At 32.1% G+C, this 12,623-nt stretch overlaps 1 protein-coding gene across 1 annotated transcript in view; it reads right to left on the bottom strand.

Annotated features, from left to right (window-relative positions):
* LOC132715531 (piwi-like protein 1) overlaps positions 1–12,623 on the bottom strand; it is a 173,547-nt gene that overhangs the window by 38,484 nt on the left and 122,440 nt on the right. The gene's annotated exons all lie outside the window — the stretch shown is intronic.

Genomic DNA, 12,623 nt, shown 5'->3' with positions numbered 1-12,623 from the left:
GACACAATGATTACATAGTAACTTTTTATATCCTTTTAACTCTAAGAAGAATGTCTGTTATAAATTGCTGGCTGTTTTAAACTTTTTATTTTCTAGAAAAAGTAATCTAAACATTATTCTCTTTTAGACGATAATTATGAACTGCATTAACAATCCTTGATATTAAGAATACAATGTTTACATTTTTGGCTGGAAAAATTGCATTTACACATTTCATTAACTCCATTGTTTTAACCTAATTACATTGTTTTCCTCGCTGTTTTTTCCAGATATTTTATATAAACATGATAGTCTTACTGTAGATAAAGGGTTATTTTAGAAAAACGTGCAAAATGCTTGTATTATGATAAGGTCTTTTTATATATATATAGTTTTATATGGTTTTAAGACTTTTTTATTAATGAAAATTGTCTACAAAAAAGGCCTTTTTAGTGATATCACCTTTTTTAAAGAATTTAAAATCTTAGCTGTTTTTTTTAAAGATATTTTAAAGTGTAAAGAATTAAACATCTTAGCTGTTTTAAAGTAGTGTAACAAATTAAAGTTCTTATCTAATAGTTAAGTAATATTATAAGTCAAACAACTACTCAGATATATATTTTATTTGATCTTACTGGACTGCTCATATATGACTATGTAAAATACCTATCTGTGTAAGGTTTAATCTGATCTAACCTTTTAAATATGGATTGTATTTTATGATAATTGTAACATGTTTGTAACAACATACATAAAGTCTCTTATAATTCTTTATAAGAATGACCATTTACATGTATTTTAAGTTTTATTGAATGTATATTTGTATTATATGTACATGTAATGGATGAGACTTAAATAAACTAATAAACTAAAGGTGTAAGTTCTGTGACATTTAAGTAAAAAAATGTGCCTAATTATATGTCGAAAGGGCCATTTATTTAGCTTTTCTAAATGTGACATGTTGACAAGGTGTAGACATCCTTTAAATGAAAGGGTGGAGCTATCGGTGATTTAGAGAAATGCCTTGTTTTTGGTTGAAAAAAAATATATTGATCATTAAATAGGTAAATGTTTAATAATACACATTAACAAAAATAATTGGTCGCCTGCCTGCGGCAGGCTTGACCAATTATCTTTGTAAATATATATTATTAAACACTAACCTATAGATAGCTAGAAAGACTGAATCATTTATCTTAGCATTATTTGATGCGGTTGATTGCAATTTACTCAGATAGTCTGTAACAGAATCACCCGGATTTTGCGTTATTTGTAAAGTGGATAAATATATTAATTTCATATTTTCAGTAAAGCGTTGCTTAAATTTCTGTTTTAAGTTACCCCAATTTGTTCTTTCCTCACTTTGGAGTGAGTTATACAATACTTTTGCATGATCTTTTAAGTAAAAAGGAAATATATTTATTTTAACGCGGTCTTCAATATTGTATACTAATTAGGAAGACATTTAATTATTTGAAAACCTTCTCCGCTGTTTCATTTATGCTATATACTTCTTGCCATATATGATGAATGGGGGGGGGGGGGGGGGATCCACTTTCAATTGTTTACATAATGACGTAATCATGTGCACACTTGAACAATAGAATGGGTGACACACGTGTGTCACGAATAACAATAGAAAGCTTAGCACACAAATGTTTTAATCCCGCCAAAAAAAAAATGGATGCCTTATTAGATTTGAATAAAAAATGGCGCACTGTTTCTCCATAACAAAAGAAAACGAAACATATTTGTAGGGGTCACATAAATATGGTCTAAAGTACACAATAGAAAAATGTTACCATAAAGGATTAACTAATTCGGTCAAAATATACAAAGGAAAACTATAATCAAATTATTGGTTTAAACTATGAAAAGAAAATTAGGACAAAATATTATTAATAAGTCTAGACCAGCTGTGGTCAACTCATCTAATAAGCTACTTTAGTATCTAGTATTTCTTCTTCTTGATATTGTATTTTACTATCATCAGAAAAATGTAAAGTTTAATCAATTGTTTACATAATGACTTAAGAGTGTGTACTTTATAACAATAGAACAGGTAACACTCCAAAAAGAGCAAATGAGCAACCAAAATGAGCATATGAGCAACTAAAATGAGCGACTGAGCAAGGAAAAATGAGTAAATGAGCAATCAAATGAGCAAATGAGCACCCAAAACGAGCAAATGAGAAACCAAATGTGCAAGTAAAATGAGCAATGAGGAACCAAATGAGTAAGTGAGCAAGTTAAATGAGCAAGTTAAATGAGCAAATGAGCAACCAAAAAGAGCAAATGAGCAAGTAAAATGAGCAAATGAGCAACCAAAATGAGCAAATGAGCAATTAAATGAGCAAATGAGCAACCAAAAAGAGCAAATGAGCAAATGAAATGAGCAGATGAGCAACCAAATGAGAAAATGAGCAAGTGAAATGAGCAAATGAGCAAGTGAAATGAGCAAATGAGCAACCAAATTAGCAATTAGCAAACAAAATGAGCAAATGTGCAACCAAATGAGCAAATGAGCAACCAAAAGAGCAAATGCGCAACCAAAATGAGCAAATGAGCAACCAAAAGAGCAAATGAGCAACCAAAATGAGCAAATGAGCAACCAAAATGAGCAAATGAGCAACCAAATGAGCAAATGAGCAACCAAAATGAGCAAATGAGCAACCAAATGAGCAAATGAGCAACCAAAATGAGCAAATGAGCAACCAAAAGAGCAAATGAGCAACCAAAATGAGCAAATGAGCAAGTGAAATGAGCAAATGAGCAAGTGAAATGAGCAAATGAGCAACCAAAATGAGCAAATGAGCAAGCGAAATGAGCAAATGAGCAAGCGAAATGAGCAAATGAGCAACCAAAATGAGCAACCAAAATGAGCAAATGAGCAACCAAATGAGCAAATGAGCAAGTAAAATGAGCAAATGAGCAACCAAATGAGCAAATGAGCAAGTAAAATGAGCAAATGAGCAACTAAATGAGCAAATGAGCAAGTGAAATGAGCAAATGAGCAAGCAAATGAGCAAATGAGTAAGTGAAATGAGCAAATGAGCAACCAAAATGAGCAAAAGAGCAACCAAATGAGCAAGCAAAATGAGCAAATGAGCGACTGAGCAAGCAAAATGAGTAAATGAACAACCAATTGAGCCACTAAGCAAGCAAAATGAGTAAATGATCAACGAAATAAATTCGTTGGGAGAATAAAAAGGTGAATTGGCATTAATTTTGCCATTTGGTCGCTTAAGATAATGGTATTCACATGTCTTTTGTGTTATAAAAAAATTCAATGAAAAGTACAATTTAAGTAGGCATTCACATCTCAAACATAAGAACAGTATGTCTGAAAATAATATCAGCGATGAAAATACATCAGAAGAGGAACCAAATCGTAAACCTTATCTATATAGAAACATTTTCGATCGTTTGAGACCTAATAGATCCAAATCTCATCATTACGAAGAAGACGATGACAGTGAACAAAATAATGACGATGAATCTTCTACTATAGGGAATGACAATGGCAAACAATATGATGATGTTAACAAGAACAAACATATTGACATCTGGAAGTATTTTACAGAGCTCACATATGAACAAGGAGATGACGTTTTAAATGAAACAGCCAGTAAAATGCGTAATGAAGACCCTGATAGCTCTCTTGAAGAAATAAGAAATAAAGCTTTTGAAAAATTACGCTCCGTGTATCATAAAGCATTCAGAGAAGTTTATTTGGATTTTATTGGAAAAATGTATGCACTTCAGCGCAATCCTACACATAAAAAGATCATGGGAACTGTTAAAAGATTGAGAGAGGAAGATAATTTCGAAACTGATGAAGCTATACAGTATGCTGTTAAAAAAAGAAAATTTATGTTAGAGCGTGTTATGGACAAGTACCCATTACCAGAACTTGAAGAAACATTTGATGATGATGATGATGATGATGATGATGATGATGATGATGATGATGATGATGACAGTGAAAAAGAAACTAGTAGTGATAAATACTGACATTTTATCAATAAATGAACAAATTATTAAAGACATGTGAAAGTTTATATTATTTATTCATATTTTGGAAAGACAAAAGGACAAATGTTAGTGTGGTACATTATGATTGGAACATTTTTTTATCATATGCCAAATGCGTTTTATTTTAAATGTTTCTTTTTGTAAATGCAGTCTGTAATAAATAGATTAAACTGTATTATCAGATCTTTGTTTTATTTTGTTTATAAATTTATGTATATCCTTTTCTTAAATCGTCCAACTAATCCATGTTGCGCCTGGGTGTATATAGTTGAAATGCAAAAAAAGTTATCTGGAGAGAGAAATCTAGTCAAGGGTATGTGAAAACGTGACATAAAAATCTATCACCAAATAGCTGTATTTGCTCTGCTGATATTTTTAAATATTAAGTAAAATCCATATTACCACTTCAAGCATGTCAGGAAAATAGTTATACTGTGGCAACTATATCGAAGAACTCGTTTTTAATGGTGGACAAGAAGTGAGTAATTTAGGGACACACCTGTATACAAAGGGCTTTCTTATTAAAATGAAATTAAAACTTTTAATTATTGTTTCTTTCTGTTATCAAGTCATAAAAAGGACCAATGTTTATCTTGGCGCTGACATCAATTTTACAGATGTTACAAATCTGACGGTTCATTGCTATACAAATTCCAAGGTGATGACATTATCACTTCAGTGTTGAAATGTAAGATTTAATTGGTTTCTTCGTTCTGGCAATTAACAGCAGAAAATGTTTAATCTTTGCTAGATCAAAATATAAAAAATAAGAATGTGAATAAAAAAAGTTTCAGTACAATGTATATAATTTTAGGTTGTAATTCCTATCCTCGCTTAAAAGTGGTAAATCAAATCATTTAAAATTTCTCCATTGAATAAATGAATGTTCATAACTGATCCGAAACATCGACACAGAAAGGCGTCCCTTTGTGGATTTATTCTTGGTTGAAATATATGTTACATCTGGGGTCATACTGGTCATACATACTTAAAGGATTGTTTGTTTTATCAGGTAACCACATTGTCTGGTTAAGAGTTTAAACCATAAATATGATAAAAGCAAGATTTACTAGCTGGTAAAGAAAGATTAATTTTTCTAATTAAGGATTACTCATTGACAATTATTGTTTTGTTTTACTCTAATGAGTTCTAAAGATACATGTAGGTGTTGAAACCATTGACAAAACAGGCCTCATTATATTATAAGAAAACAATAATTGGGTATGAATTCTAAATAAAAGGTAACTTGTTTTGTATGTATCCCACCTGACTATCAAGTTTTATCAAATTTACTGCTTTAGAAATACACAGTAAATTTAAGTAGATCAAGCATTGTATGAACCGGAGAGAAAATACTTGCCTTCAATGAGAGGTTGAATTGCTGGCCTTGGATGTGATGCGTAGTATCTTTAATGAAGAGAATTATATACAAAACAAGTGGCATAGGTTTGTTTCTTGTCAACATGTGCAAAAATATGACATGTCAATTTTTGGAAAAATGACAAAACAGGCCTCATTATATTATAAGAAAACAATAAATGTAATTTTGCATTTACATGTATAAGATTGACTTTTTTGGAGTGTTACCTGTTCTATTGTTATAAAGTACACACTCTTAAGTCATTATGTAAACAATTGATTAAACTTTACAGTTTTCTGATGATAGTAAAATACAATATCAAGAAGAAGAAATACTAGATACTAAAGTAGCTTATTAGATGAGTTGACCACAGCTGGTCTAGACTTATTAATAATATTTTGTCCTAATTTTCTTTTCATAGTTTAAACCAATAATTTGATTATAGTTTTCCTTTGTATATTTTGACCGAATTAGTTAATCCTTTATGGTAACATTTTTCTATTGTGTACTTTAGACCATATTTATGTGACTCCTACAAATATGTTTCGTTTTCTTTTGTTATGGAGAAACAGTGCGCCATTTTTTATTCAAATCTAATAAGGCATCCATTTTTTTTTTTGGCGGGATTAAAACATTTGTGTGCTAAGCTTTCTATTGTTATTCGTGACACACGTGTGTCACCCATTCTTTTGTTCAAGTGTGCACATGATTACGTCATTATGTAAACAATTGAAAGTGGACCCCCCCCCCCATTCATCACATATATAATGCATTGTATATCCTCATGGGCTACTTTATAGCCTTATGGAATATTCAAATTAAACTTATATTTCGCAATATTGAGTAAATTGCGTCAACCATATTTCAGCATTATTAGTATCTGAACCACAAAATTTATCTAAATTAATAGTAATTGGCATACTTGCAATTTTCGTCTGCTTAAGTTCCTTGAATACTGTTCGTGTTTGATAAATTCCACTGGTCACTGTTTATTGTTTGGAAAATTTTTGAATTATTAGTAGAATTGTCGAAATCCTTTCCCGTCGCCGTCGAAATTGTCTACTTCGATATAGTTCGGTGGTTGTGACGTAGAGGTTGTAACCGTTATTGTTCCTCTTGTCTTTGGAATTGATGTATTAATTGAATGTTGACTGGATCTGCTTGAAATTACTTATTATTCGAACTGTCAGCGCCGGCGGTCGCCGTTGTAGAAGTTGTTGTTTGAGTGGAGACGTTTGTTTCACTTCCTGATGTACTTGTTAAAGAAGGGCTTGAAACCAATATTGTTCTTCTTTGTAAACTTCTTGGTGTATGTTAGATTAAATACGTACTCCCATTGGCGTAAACGTCGAGTTGACAAATAGTTAACTGGCATTGCCATCGAAATTGTCACATAGCGGAAATAAAAAAAGTCCTATTCTCTAAGAAGAATGATTCTCAAACCACATTATTTGGCCGTTTCTTATTGTTATTTTTGTTTTTAGTTTAACAACACCACTTTTTAAATGGTCGAGCTGGTTCTTTTTATTTGAGTTTAATATACAAACGACCTGGGGAATAACTCAGGATCTGATTCTTAGAGAAGACTGACATATATTCTGAAATAAGAAGAAAATACTGAACTCAGCTCTCCGAAACTTTATATTCAAATCATATTATTATATGGTACAAAACTGAAATTTATAAACATATTAATACTTGACAATAAAGCATAGATCATAATGTAAAACAAATATGTAAAGTAAATATTCTTTTCAAATAAATTGTAAGTACCGTTTGTAAATTAAAATAAAAGTTCATTAGCAGAATATTTTTAAATAAATCATAACTATTCAAAATTTGCTTTATATATATGAATGCATATATCATAATGTAAAACAGATATGTAAAGTAAATATTCTTTTCAAATAAATTGTAAGTACCGTTTGTAAATTAAAATAAAAGTTCATTAGCAGAATATCTTTAAATAAATTATAACTATCCAAAATTTCTAAGAAATTATGAATACACAAAACTAACGAACACTATGAACAGATTTATAATTTTTTTATGAAGAACTTTAGCTTACCTGAAATAGAAGAAAATACTGAACTCCGCTATTCGAAACTTCGGTTTGCGGGATGCGGACTCAATTTATACAGTTTTCCGAATCTTGGTAAAACATGCATCCTAATTTGGGGGAAACGTTTGTATTACTTGATCAATGGTCAGGCACTTAATTCATGCTGTTAGAAATGTATACAATATCGTCCAGTTTCTATGTCAATTTATTATTAGTGATAGGAGAAACATGTAAAGGTAACATCATTTATGACTGAAACTTGTACAGGTTAAGCATAGAGAAGCTTGAACTTCTGCCATTCATTACTCACAATAAAAGAGAAGAAAGAAAAATATATTTGTCAGGAAATTGGCCTGACAGTAACGTCAAGTTGTTGATATGAGGTATACTTTTTACCACAAGGCTATTGCTTTAAAAAGATTTTCATTTATTTCAAGATAATAAAATGTTATGTAAACAGGGTAACCCGGTTAATAATATATCGACACTGTCGTCCATTTGCTTACTGCAAACATTATTAATTGAAAACACATTATACTGTTCTTCGCAGCCAAATCATTGCTTAAGTTCTGGCAAAATATATATGAGCCGTGTCATGACAAAACCAACAAATGGGTTTGCGACCAGCATGGATCCAGACCAGCCTGCGCACCCGCGTTGGTTTTGTCGTGACACGGCTCACATGTATTGATACTGTTGGACAGTTGAAAAGTGACACATCTAAAGATTCATTGTTATACAAATGAAAAAATAAAATTAAGTCTCTACAACTGTGCAACAATTCACTTAAAAGCTTAGTCTAATTGGCTTGAAAGATTTCCCTGTTGTATAACAAATATATTGCACTTTAATTACTGAAATAGATTGAATATGGAAAAAAATCAAGTACACGTAGAAGCGTCAGGTGCTATGCATCATTTTATAAATACATGTACACATAATAATAGGTTTTTCTTCTTAATGGATAAATGATGATTTCATCAAACCGTTTAAAAATTGCAAAACCACAATTATGTTTGCCCACCATAAAACTTATTGAAATACATGTATTACATCCGCATTTAGCTTTTAAAGGTGTTTAGCGTACCAGTTTTTACAATGGGACCATCTATAGTGAAACGTCCATTTGCGGCCAATTTTGTTTACATTTCAGATAATCATATTGTATAGATGCTTTCAAAGTATTACACTGCTTTCTGCCTGATTAACAATAACTAATGATGGACACGTACACCACTTCTATATAAAAAGATGGTGGTAACCCTTATTTGTAGTTTAATTTGTGATATTATCGGTACTGCTTTCTTGAGATAGCATCACTTACTATGTTTTCTTTCCCGTGTTTGAATAGTATTGCGAAAAATCGAGTAAGTCAAACCATTAGAATTGTTAGTTTGGCTTAATAACCACGTTACTTATGCCTTGCAGTCAGTGGTCATTGTGAATCTCTTTCTTACCATTAATTATAAATATTATGTAGAATAGTTGGCCACAATGGAAATTGGTTTTTACGGTGACCGATAGCGTCCAATTTAAAGCCGCGAGAAATTTTACCGTCAGTTTATAAAATGTCGCGGGCAACTTTAAAATCCGCGAGATTTTATGTCGAAATTATATAAAATGTCACGTCTTATAGAAACTCTCGAGTTTTTCTGTCACACATTTGTCATAAAATGTCGAGTTTTACGAAGGAAACTGCGACATTTTCTGTCTACATAAGTAGACTAAGCCACGCAATCTTATGCCTATACTTTAGGTAGCCGGTTGCGGCCGTTATAAGCCGCGATGTTTTGTTTTGATGCATACCTTGTAAAAAGTCGAGCTTGAGCATTCAAAAGTCGCGGATTTCTTATAAAAAGTCACGGGTAAAATATCTGCCACTTTTTAGCAGCCACTATTTATGGAAAATTAAGTCGTTCAGGAACAAGAAGTCGCGGCCTATAATTTTTCCCCTCGATTTTTTTGTAGAATTTCTACAACACTTGCAAAAATGTCGCGGATTTATTTCTGTTTCTCCACTTTTTATGGACAAACCAGGGATAATATGTAGTCAAACCATGGACGCTACCGGCCACTGAATTCAAAATGTTCCTTGCTGTTTCCAACAACTGTTATAAAATATCAATGTTAATATGTTCCCCGCGGCATTTTGTACGATTTCGGCGGAAAATCTCGCGGATTTGTAAGTTGCCCCCGACATTTTATGATAAAACGATAGAAAATGTGTGTGAAATGGCCGAAACCGGCTACCATAGGTTTTAGCTTATCGCCTTGATTTGGCTAAGTGACGAACAATACATACTACTAAGCTTTTCAATAGCATATGTATCTTATAATTTTTTAATATTTTTTCTTTCTTATCTTTTTGTTGTTGTTTTCCCCATTTCCATGTACTTGGGTAAGGTCATTTGTTTGTACGACTACTTCCGTCAGTGACTGGCATATATTACAAAAACAGCAGTCTCACAAATTCCTAAACATACAAGTGTGACTTTTCAGTATCGGTCAGTTCTGCGTAACTAAAAGCAATGTTTAAAGGATCATAAATCTCTTAGCTCGATTCCACACATGTATATGTGTATCAGTAATAAAACAGAGGAAAACAAAATCATTAAAGAACGCCCAAAGCGGCAAAATTAAAAATGCTGTAGGCTGGATAATTGAGCCGCGTCACGACAAAACCAACATAATGGGTTTGCGACCTGCATGGATCCAGACCAGCCTGCGCATCCGCACAGTCTGATCAGGATCCATGCTGTTCGCTGACAAATCGTATAACAAGTAGGGAAACTGACAGCGAACAGCATGGATCCTGATCAGACTGCACGGATGCGCAGGCTGGTCTGGATCCATGCTGGTCGCAAACCCATTATGTAAATGTAAATGTAATGGTAATATTTATTTATTTTCTCATAGCATGCATTAAAATCACTTCCTATGTTGTCTGTTAAGGATTTACTTAAAAATAGTCCTCAATTATGACATGTTTTTGCACGTTTTATGTTAATTCGTGTATTAAACAGTGTTCAGTACATCTACATGTATTTAAAACGTATTTGATTTATACATGCATCTATATACAAATGTTCTGATCATAATATTTTGTGGCGGTTTTATAACGGCAAATAAAATGTTTGACTCGACAAATTATTTCTTTATATTCAAGGTAATGTCCAGCTAAGATGAGAGGAAATTTTGTTAAAATTTATATACACTACCACCATACGCTGGTACCCTCCACTCTCGAGGTAAGAGGTCACTGGCACTCCCCATTTCTTAATTGGCATTACAGTCCCAAGATTTCCAGTTTTCCCCAAAAATTTCCTATCTCTGCCTCAGTGATTAATTTTCATTTTCTTTTTGAGAAGTGGCAAAATAATGTTTAGTAATATTGATAATGGGTTCAAAGCATTATTGATCCTTATCATTCAATTTGATAGAAATAGAGCTGAAAGTGAAAGAAATGTAATAATTCTGGAAAAATTGGTGCTAGAGAAGAAAAAAACATTGTCACATAATTATGATGTAGTTGATGATAAGGAATACATATTTGAAGATTAAAGTCAATATCCCTTAATATGAAATAAAGACGTGAGATTTAAAAAATAACACTATTTTAACAAAAATTGTATGTTCAAGGGGGTATAATTTTGAAAATAGTGGTTTTAGAGTTTTAAGGAATATTTATTTTAAATCCATGTTACAGTTATACGCCTTGTAGAGTGTCCTATTATGCTCTCAAAGAAGTGTATAAAAATTTCAACTTGTTTCAAAGCCAGATGTTAATGGAATATGAAAATATCTTCGGTGGTATGCAAACTTTAATGTAAATTAAAAGTTGAAAAAGGGGCATAATTCTGTCAAAATGCTTGAAAGAGCTACCTTCTCCTGTCTAGAGGCTGGGGTCATGATTATGAACAAATGTGCAAAGTTTCAAAGCCATATGTCAATGGACTTTGAAAATATTTTAGGTGTTACAAAAACTTTAACACAAGTGGTTACGCCGGGTGACTAGGATATAGCTCTACTTACTCTTATCGAATATAGTCGAGCTAAAAATGTCACTTACCTGGTCATTTATTTAAGAGTCTTGCACTTTGCAGTAAACAATTATCATATGTAAACAGACGAGGGGTGGGGGTCAACATGAGTGACACTTAACTATGGAACTTAATTTTTTTAGAAGATGATTATCACTTATAAAGGTATTTTCCAACATAAAATTCATTTAGTGGCTAAAATTTATCTTGTGATATAAAATATATTTACAAATTTTTGCTAAGATTTACAATTCAATTGGGCCGCAGACCCATTCACAGAAGAATGGATGTATCTGTAACGCTGCGTCTACACCTATCCAAGTCTTGGATGCAAGTATCATATTCTCTTGAATTGGATAGTGTAGACACCCTACTTGAATGGTTTTTAACGAGAAATTATGTGACATCCATGAAGATAATTTCTTGCAAGAAAGTTAGAACACGTTCTATTTTTCTACAAGTTTTTGGCTGTCAAGACACTGATAACACCGGTTTGACACAAAACATGTGCCCGAAGGTTTGATAGTGCTGTTATTTTTATTATTTTCTGACTTTTTGTTGTTGATTCAGTGTACATGCCCTTTGAATTTCAGTAAATGATTACAATGTCTTGGTCAAAGGAACAAATCAATACGCTGATACACAGAAGAGCAAAAATAAATAAATAAATAAATAAAAATAAATACATTGTAAAAAAATAAAAAAGAGCTATTTTTCAAGTAGAGTCAAAATTGATTTAAAATGATCTTGTTCATTTAGTGAATAACTTTCATCATATAAAGAATTTGCATCAAAATAAATTTTTGTCACATTTTTTCAATTTAAAAAAGAATGAACGCATTACTCCATTCTGTAAATGAAATACTACATCTACAGAAATTTGATCCTTCAAAGTTAGAGCCATTAGATAAGAATACAGAGAGCCAATTGATAATGACAAAACTCTCAACTCAGTGGACGTGTTAATGGGAGACATACAATTAATAGTGATTTACTAGCTGATAAGCCCTTACTGAGATTCAGCAGGCTGGAAGGGTTAATGCGTAGGACTGATTTATGCTGTCTATTACTGTGTTTTGAACAGGGTCAATTTGAGTTTTTGTCGGGTTAACAGGATCGTTTGTTAGAGCTAATTTCACATAAATCA

The sequence above is a fragment of the Ruditapes philippinarum genome, unplaced genomic scaffold, assembly GCF_026571515.1.
Source record: "Ruditapes philippinarum isolate M1 unplaced genomic scaffold, ASM2657151v2 ctg1989_1_1_1_1, whole genome shotgun sequence".
Taxonomy (NCBI): domain Eukaryota; kingdom Metazoa; phylum Mollusca; class Bivalvia; order Venerida; family Veneridae; genus Ruditapes; species Ruditapes philippinarum.
The sequence above is the reverse complement of the archived record's forward strand: the minus strand, read 5'-3'. Positions and strand labels throughout refer to the sequence as shown.